We start from the raw sequence: 13,920 nt of genomic DNA on the forward strand, positions 1-13,920 counted from the left end.
AGTTAATAAGGTTTCAATAGTGGTTCATCAATTGTAACAAATGTTTCACATTAATATAAAATGTTAATAAAAGGAGAAACTGTACTGAAGGAAGAAGGGGTTATAGGAATTCCTTTTTTGCCCAAATTTTCTGTAAATTGAAAAATTGCTCTAAAAATAGTCATTTTTAAAAAGAGAGTTTGGGTAAGAAAACTATATAAGAAAGAAAGAAAACATTCTTATATATCTGCAAATGCCAGTGACACAACATCATTAAAAATACGTCATTTAGACATCAAGAAACACTTTAAGTACCTAGCAACTAACCTATGAAAAAATATCTAAGATTTACAAGAAGAAAATTATAAAACTTTAATGAGAATATTTCTAAAAGCATGTATAATTTAAAAAAATGCAAACATGATTTCTATAAAAGATTCAATACTTTAAAGATGTTAATTCCTCCTTTTTCTTACATGCATATTGATCTATAAATGCAATAACTTTTTTTAACTTGAGATTTTTAGTGGATTTGGATACCAAAGTTCATTTACAAGATAAAATTTCTGAGAAGAGCAAATAAAATTTTGTTAAAGAACAATGGGAGATCCTTTTGTAGTTCATGTGACGATGGGGTGTTCACACGCATGTGTGAGATGTGCCACCCTTGAACCTTGTTATGATGTCGTCACATTACCCTTCCGACATGAACTTGAAAAAAAAAGAGACATAAAAAGAAAAAAGAATAGGAGACTTCCTTTAAAAGATTTCAGAGTTGTACTGTAAGCCATAATAATTAAGATAGACTCCTATACATATGGGCCTTGAGTTAATGACAAATACTGCATTTCAAAGAGGGAGTGAAAATGAACGACTTTTAAAGTGTTGTTACAAGCTATATTTATCCTTTGCAAAAGGTAAGTTAGGTTGCCCACTTTATAGTACTCCCTAACTTCAATTCTGGAAGGGTAGGTTCTTAGCAGCTACTACAGGTAGTAAATAGATTTCTGCTAAAGGGAAGTCTGAGAGGTCAATGAGCTATGCCTCTAGAAGTTTACCCTGGAAGGACAAGCCCGCCAGGACACACGATGCCAGAACCTTTGCCCCAAGTTACTGTCAGGAACCCTGAGTGAACCCTTGTCACTGCTACCGGATCACAGCTGAAAAAACTCCTACCTCCTTCTCCAGAGGAAACCTTCACACTGAGGTGTTTGTGCTCCTGCATCCAAGGAGCCTGGAACACAGAATACATGTACCTCATGGAAGAACATTCTGGAACACTATGAGTAAGGCAGTAAGGAGGCAACTGTGAGCTGCTCTGGAGAACAACCACCATGAATATGATTCCTAAGAGACAATCTCACTTACAAATGATCTATATTAACTCAAGTTAATAACTAATATTCGAGTTAATAACTAATAGTTAATATTCTGGACTGGCACCCTTGAAGATTTATTTCTACCCAATATTCCTGAGTTTTTAATTTATATCATTGTCTATAAATGATATACAATAATTATAGGCATTTTCAATGAAACTTTTCCGAGAAAATTAAATGAACTTGCCCCAGACAGCTCTTTCTGTAAATGCAGCATAGCAGGAAGTTTCTTTGCTCTTTTTATGAATTCCCCCAAACATTTAAGACTCCAGTTTCCATACAAGTTTGTGAACTCCATGTGTTCTGTAGGACTTGTTGAAATAAAGTTATAATAAATCATGTAGAGAAAATAGCTACAAAAAAGTAAAAATGGGAGACCATGATTAATATCAGTCTTATTAGAATAGAAATTGTATTCAGTCCTCAATCAGAATTGAGGCCACCTCTTGCCACTTCCCTGCTGCAGGTTTGTCTTGAAGGGTAACGGAAACCATGCAGTGCTATGCTGCTGACTTGTATAAGATAATAGTGACGTTACATTCAGCTAGAGTGCCAAGTGACAAGACAGATGGTGAGAGATCTTACCAGCCATGTTAGTTTTCTTTTTAATTAATAGGCATTGGGAAACCATTTAAAGCTTCAAATAGTAGATATGTTTTAGAGAGGTCACTCTGGGGCTATGGAAAAATGGATTTACTGGAATAAAGCCAGAGGATGGGAAGTTATTTGAATGACTACTCTAATAATACAATTGTAGGAAAATATGAGAACCAAAATATTCTGGAACTAATTATTAATTAAAATCTGATAATGAAGGATGTCCTGGAAGTGTCATGATTATGACAGCTATTTGTTCTGTTTCTTAAAATGTTAAGAGATTAAGACACCTACAGCTCCAAAGGAACACTTGCTTATGCTACCTTCACCTGGTTGCTCACTGGAATATCATCTGCTTTCTATAAGATTACTATTACAGAGCTTTCTATAAGACTGCTATTAGATAATAATAATTGCTATTATCTAACAGTATATGTTGGTGCCTCCTAGTAAATTTCCTGGCAAGAGACCCAAACAGTGAGATGTCAACAGCAGTGGATGCTTCTAGGGGATAGAATGAGCTGTCTTTGATGAATACAAATTGCATGCTTCAAAGAGTATGGACATTTTTTGGATATGTGTGGGTAAGTTCTGAACACTGAGTTTGAAAAAAGAAAACAAGTACCAACCTATGCAGAGTATTACATATCAGAATAAGAAATTTCAACTTTATTCTGTGGATAAAGGGTATTTCTAGGATAAGATGGCAGAATTTACGAATCCTCTTTCTCTACATCTAATAAAATTAAGCAAAATTGAAAAAGTATACATATTTATCAGTACCATTTAAACATCTTAGTTAAAATATGTAAATAACGGTTACAGAGGGACAGAAGTTTCCAGGAATTGTTTGGCTCCTACTTCCAAGGCCATTTCCACCCTATGAGAGCACTATGAGGAAAATATTGTGAATGGACAAAATACTTAAGTACTCCATCAAACTTGGAAGGAAATGACTGAATGGACAGTGAGGCATCCCAGAGGAATGACATGGAATCATTTTCAATAGTGATGTGTGATGGTTGTCACACCCCACCCACTTACACAGGCCTCACAGTCAGCCCTCCTACTTGGGGAAGAGGGTTTTTGGGAAATAGGTCTACACCAGTGATTCTCAACCAGGGGCAATTTCAGCCTTTAGCGGACTTTTGGCAAAGTGTGGAGACATTTTTTGTCAAAACTTGGGGAGGGTAAGGGGTTTCTATTGTCATGGTAGAGGCCCAAGATGCTGCTAAACACCCTACAATGCACAGTACAAGGCCCCTCAAGTGAAGAATTTGTGGGCCCAAAATGTCAATAGAGCTGAGGTTGGGATAAGCCTTGTCTAAATGATTGCAGAGAAAACAAACAACATTTATTTATACTAATCAATTAACAATCTTATTCTTTAAAAATAAATAAAAGTTCACCAAAAAGTTTTCCAGGTCACTGAATACATATGAAAACATTGGCAAAAATAACAATGACGAATAAAGTGAATAGGTAACCCTTGAGGAATCAGGCAATTGTTTCCCTGGTCTTGAGTGACTGTGTCCACAATTCATTTTTTCTGATAGGTATAACTCCTTTTCTGCATCTGTGCTTCACAGAATCTCTCCTTTTCAGACATCCTGGGATGAAAGGATTTGGCTTCTATTTTTTTAATTTTAATTTTAATTTATTTATTATTTATTTATTTATTTTAAGACAGAGTCTTACTCTGTTACCCAGGCTGGAGTGCAATGGCATGATCTCAGCTCACTGCCACCTCTGCCTCCTGGGTTCAAGCGATTCTCCTGCCTCAGCCTCCCAAATAGCCAGGATTACAGGTGTCTGCCACCACACCTGGCTAATTTTTGTATTTTTAGTAGAGCCTGACCATGTTGGCCAGGCTGGTCTTGAACTCTTGACCTCAGATGATCCACCCACTCGGCCTCCCAAAGTGCTTGGATTACAGGTGTGAGCCACTGCTCCCGGCCCTTTTTTTAGATCGTATTTTTTGACATCTGTTTTCTCTCTTCTTAGGCTATTAAATATAAGCTATCAAATAATGCGGATAGTTAATGCTCCTATCCCTCTCAAATCCTTCTTTCTAATAACTGAGAGCAAGGGGACTGTATTGATTGTATTGAATCTCTTCATGCACCGGTAACTCAGCTATGAAGAGGGTCTTCTTTAAACGGCTGGTCTGACTTTCATAGATTGACATTGCTCCTTTCTTTTATTGTGAAAAAATTAAACTCCCAAAAGTCTTTTGGGAACTCTCAAAGTCTTTTGGGACTTCTCAAAAAACATAAGAAGTATTCACCTACATAAGTGTTGAAAGATTATATCTGTTTTTTTTTTTAGACAGAGTTTTGCTCTTGTTGCCCAGGCTGGAGTGCAATGGCGTGATCTTGGCTCACAGCAACCTCTGCCTCATGGGTTCAAGCGATTCTCCCGCCTCAGCCTCCTTAGTAGCTGAGATTACAGGTGCCCACCACCATGCCCAGCTAATTTTTTGTATTTTTAGTGGAGACAGGGTTTCACTATGTTGGCCAGGCTGGTCTCGAACTCCTGATCTCAGGCGATCCACCCTCCTCGGCCTCTCAAAGTGCTGGGATTACAGGCGTGAGCCACTGCGCCCAGCCAGATTATATCTTATGAATAAAAGTGATAAGACCATATGGAATTACTGGACTAGTAACATAGTTAAGCATTTTGTTTAAGACAACAAAGCGCATTTTGAAAATGCTGCTATCTCTCAATGCTGATAGTGTTTTTCTCCTGTGAGTGACCCAAGAATATTATAAATAATTGGTAAAGGGAATGGAGCCTTTGAGGTTGAACAAATGTTGCACTAGCTGTTTCTCGACTGAGTGTAACAGCTTCATGATTAAGGGAAAACAAAATTATTTTCTATTCCAAAGATTCATTCTATGAGGTGGCCATAAAGTCTAGAATTAGATGCTAATGTTTTGTCATTCATTGTAATGCAATATTAGTAAACCATTTAAAAGATTTGCCTGGTTTCCTGACTTGGTGGCCACCTTGAATAATTCTTGCTGTCTTCTGGGAAGAACAATGGAATTTATTCCTGCCTTAAAAATCATACATCATGACTATCCCCAGAGAATGTCCTTTTCTATTCCTAGGAGTGACTTCTAATCCTTCACACTGGTGAGAAAAAGGAAGCCTATTTCATCCTGTTAGTGGTGCTGAAACCCATGCTTTACTTTCTGAAGATGTCCCAGCGAGTCCCCCATCAATTCACTGCCACATATATCCTGTTCCATAACGAGTGTGTCTTCCTTATAAATACTGCCCAGACTCTTGCCGGTTCCTCTCCCTTTGTCCTTTCATGTGAGTGTTCTTCGGCTACCTTAGTGGAACTATAGATCTGTCTCCTCCTTATCCTCTCAATTACAACAAAATAAGATTGTTTACTTTTTACGTTTATGGGATGAAAATGCCCAGTTCAGGTCAATGAAACATCAGTGCATTGCATTGACTCTGAACACTTCAGAATTTAGAGCTGCCATTGAATGCCAGCTGATGGAGATAGGGTGCATATCAGACAGGTAGATAAAGTTCAGGTTTCCTGGGGAACCAGGTATAGAGAAAAACAAGTCTGATATGAGGAAAATTGCACAATTTAGAGTAGTACTGCCATGTAAGTGATTTCTGCAAACTAGGAAAAGTAGAGCTGAAGTTATTATGTGGATAATTCAAAAGAGGAAAGTGTGTACTTTTTCAGAAGCAGAAAAATATTCAAACTTCTTTCTTCCTTTTGTGTTTAGCAGACCCTCCAATGTGATCTTTGCCTTTGGAGTTTGGGTGAGGTATAAGAAATGGCCTGATCCCTGATTCCGTACTTTATTCCCCCTCCATCCTTCCCTTCCAGATAGACAATTCTACCCATCAATGAGTCACTCAATAAGTCTCAACAGCATTTACTTTTGCTGAGATTGCTCAGCAGTTGAGGGTCCTTTGCTAGGTGAGACCAATAGGAGACAAACACCTTTTCCATGGTCTTTTTTTTTTTTTTTTTAGACAGAGTCTCGCTCTGTCACCCAGACTGGAGTGCAGTTGCACGATCTCGGCTCACTGCAAGCTCCACCTCCCAGGTTCAAGCAATTCTCCTGCCTCAGCCTCCCAAGTAGTTGGGATTACAGGCATGCACCACCATACCCTGCTAACTTTTGTATTTTTAGTAGAGATGGGGTTTCGCCATGTTGGCCAAGCTGGTCTTGAACTCCTGACCTCAGGTGATCCACCTGCCTAGGCCTCCCAAAGTTCTGGGATTACAGGTGTGAGCCACTGCGCCTGGCCCTTTTCCATGGTCTTTGAAAGACGATGCTTATTTCATGGTCAGTGGCTTAAAAAAAATCCCCTTCCTGGTTTTCTTCAACAAACTAATTTTTTGTAAAAATTAGTAATCTTAAAAATATTTTGACAAAAAGTAAAATTAAAGGGACATCTTTTCTTGGTTTTCCTTCTACAGCCCCATGTGCAGTACTTTCACCTTTAAGCAAAGAGAGTGGTTTCGATAGTCTCTAAAATTTCAACCTGATCTCACATTCTGCCATTCTACCCAGCTCTTAATTCAGTTTGCTTCCATTATCCTAACAGGCTTCCACTTATTTAGAACCTGGAAATGCTATTTAACACCCTGCAACACTGACAGAAACTTATGATAGGTACCAATTACTGAAGGCCAAATGAGTAAAATGTGTAGTTTTAGGACCTTTACAAACATCTCATTTAATCTTCCTAGCATTCTATGAGAGAGGCATGATCCCACACTTATAAACGAAGAAGGAAAGCTTGGGGATGTGAAGCATCTTGGCTAGCCTTCTGCTGCCAGTGAACAGTGGAGCTGGGACTCCAGCCCAGGCTTTCCCAACTCAGAAGACTGAACATCCAGGAGGATGTTAACTACTTGTGTCCTGTCCCAAACAACCCGGAGTTCTCAGTCAGCTTGGTTCTGCTTGTGACCTCACATGAAGAATAGCAGAGCTCACCAAAGTGATGTTCACCTCTGTGTGACACTGTTGTTGTTTTTTTCCTTGTCTTAAGCAAAGGAAGCACTAGTGGAGAGTCTGAGCCCTTAATCCTCCTCCCTAAGTCCCCATTTATAATAGAAATAAAAGGCTGTAAAGTCAGCTGGGCTTGGGTCCAGGCTCATCTGTGGAGGAGGCAAGCTCATGTTCCTCGCCTTCCCTTTCGATGTCCATTGTGTTGTGTCTCTGAAGCACACGATGCCATTACCCTTGCCATTATCTGTATACCTCAGTTTGATCATTTTGTGTGTGTGTGTGTGTGTGTGTGTGTGTGTTTTGAAAAAGATTTAGTAAAACATTTCCCAACAAGTGAAAGTTCTTGGCTGGGCGCAGTGGCTCACGCCTGTAATCCCAGCACTTTGGGAGGCTGAGGCGGGCAGATCACCTGAGGTCGGGAGTTTGAGACCAGCCTGACCAACATGGAGAAATCCCATCTCTACTAAAAATACAAAATCAGCTGGGCGTGGTGGTGCATGCCTGTAATCCCAACTACTCAGGGGGCTGAGACAGGAGAATCGCTTGAACCTGGGAAGCAGAGGTTGCGGTGAGCCAAGATCGTGCCATTGCACTCCAGCCTGGGCAACAAGAGCAAAACTGCATCTCAAAAAAAAAAAAAGTGGAAATTCTTATATGGCATAGATATGAATTCCTTCCTCTGGTAATAATTAGGTTGTTCCAGGAAGCACAATGTCATTCTTTAAATAAAAGATTTCCTGTTTAAAACTTTTCAAAGGAGCAGACCATGTTGGAGATTCTCCTTAGGTTTGGTCTGTGTATAATTAATTTTATTAAGCCATTCTTCATTTTAAGCCTTTGCTATAAAGTTAAAAGTGTACTAAATAAAAATAAACTATTTTGTATTTAGAGAAGAGTAAAGGGAAGAAAAATGAATACTCAGTCTTTATGTAAACTCCAAGGATAGTAGGGCTTAGAGGGCTTTTCTAGTTTTATGAGAATTTGTACTACTGATTTTTGTATATTCCTGTTTTTGAGATAAATGGATCTCTGGGGAAATTGTTGAGTTACAATGGCATTTCACTGTGATCCCTGTCAAGCTCAGATCAGCTCTATAACCCAATGATGACCTGTCTCTTTGTTTACTGTCCTGTTAAATGTCAGCTAAAGTTTCCCAGAGGTCATGCATGTACCATGAGGCAGAGTACTTTTCCTCAGTGCAACAGTTGCTGGTTCTCTTCATTTTGGTATATGTGCTTTAATGCAAAGTATCTAAACCTGCAGTGTGATCTGTATATATTATCCTATTAATTGTATTATTGATCATTTTGATTATCTTGCTTGAAGATTTATTCATACTTTTTGATTTGGTAGAAACAAATTTTTTTCTGCTTATAAAAAGGATCTAAAAGACAGGATGAGAATGATGTCCCACCAAATAGAAAATATTAATGAGATAAAAACTATTAAGTGGAACCCCAAATAAATTATTTGGTTAAGAATTATAATAACTGAAATTAAAAATGTACTAGAGGTGTTAAATAGTAGATTTGCGCAGGCAGAAGAACTGATGGGCATGAATACAGATTCAGACTACATAGTACGAGGAACAACAACAAAAAAAGAATGAATAAGAGTGAACAGAGCCTAAGAAACACCACCAGGTGGACCAACATGCATAATAGGAGTCCCAGAAAAGGAGTAATAGAGGAATAGAAGGAATAGTTGAAAAAGTAATGGCCAAAAATTCCCCAAATTTGATGAAATGCATGAATCTATATATTCAAGAAGCTCAAAATACTCCAAGTAGGATAAATTCAAAGAGATCAACATGTAGACACAAAATAAACTGTCAAAAAGATAAAGACTATGAGAGAATCTTGAAATCAGACAGAGAAGCAAATCATCATATACAAGGGATCTGTAATAAGAAAAACAATGGATTTCTCATCAGAAACAATGGAAGTCAGAAGGCAATGAGTTGACATATTCAAAATGCTGAAAGAAAAAAACATGTCAACCAAGAATTATGTATCCAACAAAGTTATTCTTTTAAAATGAAGGAGAAAGTAAGATATTTCCACATAAACAAAAAATAAGTTTATTGCTAATAGACTGACTCTACAAGAAACAAAAAGAGAATTAAGTGATACATTAGGAAAAGTCTAACATAAAAGACAGTAACTGAGAAATAGAGGAACATGAAAAATTCAGAAAACAAATATTAAAATGGCAGACATGGATCCTACCTTATCAATAACTACATTAAATGTAAATAGATTACTCTCCAATTAAATTTTAGAGATTGGCAGAATGTATAGAAACTATTTATAACTATAACAGTATCCAAAAGAAAGATAGAGTGGCTATTCCAATATCAGAAAAAAAAAAGGACTAAGTTACAAAACATTTCTACATTTCTACAAAATGGGAGAAAATTTTCGCAACCTACTCATCTGACAAAGGGCTAATATCCAGAATCTACAATGAACACAAACAAATTTACAAGAAAAAAACAAACAACCCCATCAAAAAGTGGGCGAAGGACATGAACAGACACTTCTCAAAAGAAGACATTTATGCAGCCAAAAAACACATGAAAAAATGCTCACCATCACTGGCCATCAGAGAAATGCAAATCAAAACCACAGTGGGATATCATCTCACACCAATTAGAATGGCAATCATTAAAAAGTCAGGAAACAACAGGTGCTGGAGAGGATGTGGAGAAATAGGAACACTTTTACACTCTTGGTGGGACTGTAAACTAGTTCAACCCTTGTGGAAGTCAGTGTGGCGATTCCTCAGGGATCTAGAACTAGAAATTCCATTTGACCCAGCCATCCCATTACTGGGTATATACCCAAAGGACTATAAATCATGCTGCTATAAAGACACATGCACACGTATGTTTATTGCGGCATTATTCACAATAGCAAAGACTTGGAACCAACCCAAATGTCCAACAATGATAGACTGGATTAAGAAAATGTGGCACATATACACCATGGAATACTATGCAGCCATAAAAAATGATGAGTTCATGTCCTTTGTAGGGACATGGATGAAATTGGAAATCATCATTCTCAGTAAACTATCGCAAGAACAAAAAACCAAACACTGCATATTCTCACTCATAGGTAGGAACTGAACAATGAGAACACATGGACACAGGAAGGGGAACATCACACTTCGGGGACTGTTGTGGGGTGGGGGGAGGGGGGAGGGATAGCATTGGGAGATATACCTAATGCTAGATGACGAGTTAGTGGGTGCAGCGCACCAGCATGGCACATGTATACATATGTAACTAACCTGCACATTGCGCACATGTACTATAAAATCTAAAGTATAATAATAATAAAAAAAGAAAAAAAAATGTCATTAGAGACAAAGAAGGACATTTTGTAATAATAAAATGGCCAATTATTCAGAAAGATATATCAATTGTAAACATGTATGCACCTAACAATAGAGTCTCAAAATACATGAAGCAAAAACTGATAGAATTAAAGGGAGAACTAATTCAACAATAGTCATCAGAGACTTCAATATTCCACTTTTAATAGTGGATAAAACAATTAGTACATCATCAAGGAAACAGGAAACTGAACAACACTATAAAACCCTAAAGAATTTCAAGCAGAGTCTCACATAGATATTTGTACATGTATGTTCATAGCAGCATCATTCACAATAGCTAAAACATGAATGCAACCCGAGTGTCCATTGCCAGAAAAAATTGACAAGCAAAATGCAGTATATACATATAATGGGATATTATTCAGCTTAAAAGAAGTAAATTCTGATATATGATACAATGTGGATTAAACTTGAGGACACTATGCTAAGTGAAAAAAGCCAGGTGAAAAGAGGGAAAGGGTCAGAAAAAAATAACTATTGAATACCAGGCTGAGTACCTGGGTGAAAAAATAATCTGTATGACAAACCCTCATGACACGAGTTTACCTATATAACAAACCTGCACATGTAACCCTGAACTTAAAATAAAAGTAAAAACAAAAAGAAATTGAAATTACCCTTTTCTATCAAAGTCTCTGTTCTTTATGTAAAATATTATATTTGGGAGGTATATATGTATCATAATTCTATTTTTCAAATAAGAATTAAACAACAATAATATATACATATACACATATGCATATATATACATACATATATTACATATGTATGTGAGATGAGGGTTATATTTAAAAAGTCAATCAATCACAAAAGACAAATACTGTATGATTTCACTTATATGAAGTATTTAGAGTAGTCAAAATTATAGAAAGTAGAATGGTGGTTGCTGGGGGCTGGGAGAATGGAAGTTAATGTTCGATGGGTGCATAGTTTCAGTTTTACAAGATGAAAGAGTTCTAGAGATTGCTAGTAGTAATGGTTGCACAACTTTATAAATGTATTTAATGCCACTAAATTGTACACTTAAAATGGTTAAGGTGGTAACTTTTATGTTGTATGTCTTTTACTACAATTTTACAAATTGGAAAAAAGAAGAAATGGAAAATATGAATAGACCTATAACAAGAGATTGATTAGTGATTTTTTAAAAAGTTTAGTGTGGATATAAGGGCTTCAGAGGCATACAGGGAAACACCAAGACACTCTAGGCCACCTCAAAGTATGTGGACAGAACAACAGTAAGGAAGTTGGCTTCACCCTAGTGGAAATAGGGTAAATTCCTTTACCCACTCCATTGCAAGGCATGGGGAAATAATAACCTGCCCACCTGCTCCATATCATCCTTCTTAGAACAAAGCCTGAGAAATAACCCCCAAGTCCCCTTAGCCAAAGCAGTGTCACTGAGAATGGGGTGATATAGTATGAATGTTTGTCCTGTCCAAATCTTATGTTGAAATGTGATTCCCAGTGGTAAAGGTGGGGCCTGGTGGGAAGTGTTTGGATCATGGGGGTGGATCTCTCATGAATGGCTTGGTGCTGTCCTCATGAGGGTGAGTGAGTTCTCAGAGATCTGGTTGTTTAAACTGTGTGGTGCCTCCCCACTATCTCTTACTCCTGCTCTTGCCATAGGATACACCAGCTCCCCGTTTGCCTTATGCCATGAGTAAAAGCTTCCTGAGGCCTCACCAGAAAGAGAGCAGATGTCTCTGCCATGCTTCCTGCACAGCTTGCAGAACTGTGAGCCAATTAAACCTCCTTCCTTATAAACAGCCTCAGGTATTCCTTTTTAGCAACACAAGAACAGCCTAACCCAAGGATTAAGTGTCTGTACTTAACAATCTCCTGCTTCCTAGCCATCGACTTACTAATAATACTGATTATGCACAAAGGCCCACCAGCCACTGAGCAAAATCAGTCATATTACCTATAACAGACATATTAGTGAGCACATCACATCTGGCAGCCACATACGCATATATTTAATTATGTCCATGTGGTTTAAGAAAATTAAAAACTTTCCAGTCGTTACCTTTGGGGAGTGGATGGGGGAGATTAGTGAGAGTTCCAGGCATAAAACTATGCACCATACACTTTTATATATTTCATTACTGTGGATCTTTATATTGTGTGAAAATAGAAATGAAGATAACAAATAGGATAATCTACATATATTTTCTGTTAAATCTAGCAAGTTTATATCCACATGAACTGAGCATGCCAGTTCAAATTCATACTCCCTAAATAAACAAGAGATCTTTCCATGAAACATTGATATGAAGTCTTTACTTAAAAAGAGATACGGACAAATTAAGGCAATTAGTCCCTTTATTAAATAGCAATGCTCTTTTCTTAAAAAAGAAAGATGGAGAGGAAAAGAGGGTGAGGGAGGGGTATAGGAGAGGAAAAGGAGGTGATGGCTGGGGGAGGAAGAGGGAGTGAAGGTTAGGACATGGAGACCGGAGACCAGAGGATGAACAAGAGGATGAAGGTAGTCTAGAGGAAGGAGGGTTGGGTAGGAGATTGCAAAGGGAAATTTAGGGCACATGGAGGCAAAGCAGAGTCTGAAATATTTAGTGAATTCCATGGAGATGTTTATTAGGCCCTAGCCAAAGCATGTCAGTCTGGGTGTGTATCCTAATAAAAAGCTTGATAAATTTATGTATGTTTTAAGAAATGTGTTCAATTCTAGGCTTCCTTTGTCTTTAGATGCTCAAGGTATTTCAGAGCTGTCCTTGAAGAAACACACAGTCTGCCCAACCATGGGTAACGACAGTCCTGTGCCACCCCCAAGCTACCATCTCTCACTACCAGCAAATTCCCTGTTCCCAATTCACCAAGAAACAGTCTTCAACCTAGGAGGAAAGGAGGAAGAGGAAAGAAGCATGGGGCACAGGTGGAGGGAGAGAGCACATGGTCCCTCCTTCCTCTCCTTGGGATGCTGCTCCGTGGCCCCAGCACCGCTCCCGAGAGACCTGTTCTTTCCTGGGACAAAACAACCATCAGTTTCTGGGGTTGAATTCTTTCCTGGAAAGGCAGAAGACTGTCTATTCTTTGTCTAAGGAAAGCCTGAAAATATCTGTATGCTTTTGTCTATCACTTCAGGCTAAATGAAGACAGATGAGCAGAGAAGGGATGGCTCGTCCGTGTCTTTTATGTAAAAGAAACCTTCAGGAAGTTGTTATGAATGTTTTTGAGGTGCTGGCATGTTGGGGAGAACCAAAAAACTTCAATTTTGTAGATGGCCAAGGAAGAGCAGAAACCTGGTTCTCAGGCATTTAAAAATAGACAATGGAAAAATGCAACTGGGGTGAGTTCCTGGGACTCCCTGCAGTGGTAAATTGGAGAAAGATGAGACAAGGATGCACTCCAGCAAGGGAGAGACTTACCTTTGTGTCACCATGAGCCCAACTCCTGACGCTGGGGCCCAGGCTGCCAGTTAGGGACGTCACCATTACTGGACCACAGAGGAAGCCCTACCATCCCCAGAAGAAGTCAATTTCACACTGGAGCATTTGTGCTCCTAGTACCCTAGTTGCACGGAACTCAGAATGCAGGGACTTCTAGGT

At 38.4% G+C, this 13,920-nt stretch overlaps 1 long non-coding RNA gene and 1 other non-coding gene across 3 annotated transcripts in view; one reads left to right on the forward strand and one right to left on the reverse strand.

Annotated features, from left to right (window-relative positions):
* The window catches only part of LOC129052079 (uncharacterized), a 40,270-nt gene extending 26,366 nt beyond the window's left edge, over positions 1 to 13,904 (reverse strand). Inside the window, exons 1-2 of one of the 2 annotated variants that reach the window (XR_008516819.2) lie at positions 13,741 to 13,904; positions 1,156 to 1,711 (exon numbers count right to left, since the gene is read on the reverse strand). This is a non-coding gene — a long non-coding RNA (uncharacterized LOC129052079). The remainder of the gene's footprint in view (positions 1 to 1,155; positions 1,712 to 13,740) is intronic. The other variant, XR_010138740.1, reaches the window with a different exon arrangement.
* Positions 587 to 686, forward strand: LOC112130419 (small nucleolar RNA U13). The gene has a single exon (XR_002912690.2). It is a non-coding gene; the product is annotated as a small nucleolar RNA U13 (small nucleolar RNA).
* Positions 13,905 to 13,920: the final 16 nt, after the last annotated feature.

This window comes from Pongo abelii, chromosome 21 (genome assembly GCF_028885655.2).
Source record: "Pongo abelii isolate AG06213 chromosome 21, NHGRI_mPonAbe1-v2.0_pri, whole genome shotgun sequence".
NCBI classification, from domain to species: domain Eukaryota; kingdom Metazoa; phylum Chordata; class Mammalia; order Primates; family Hominidae; genus Pongo; species Pongo abelii.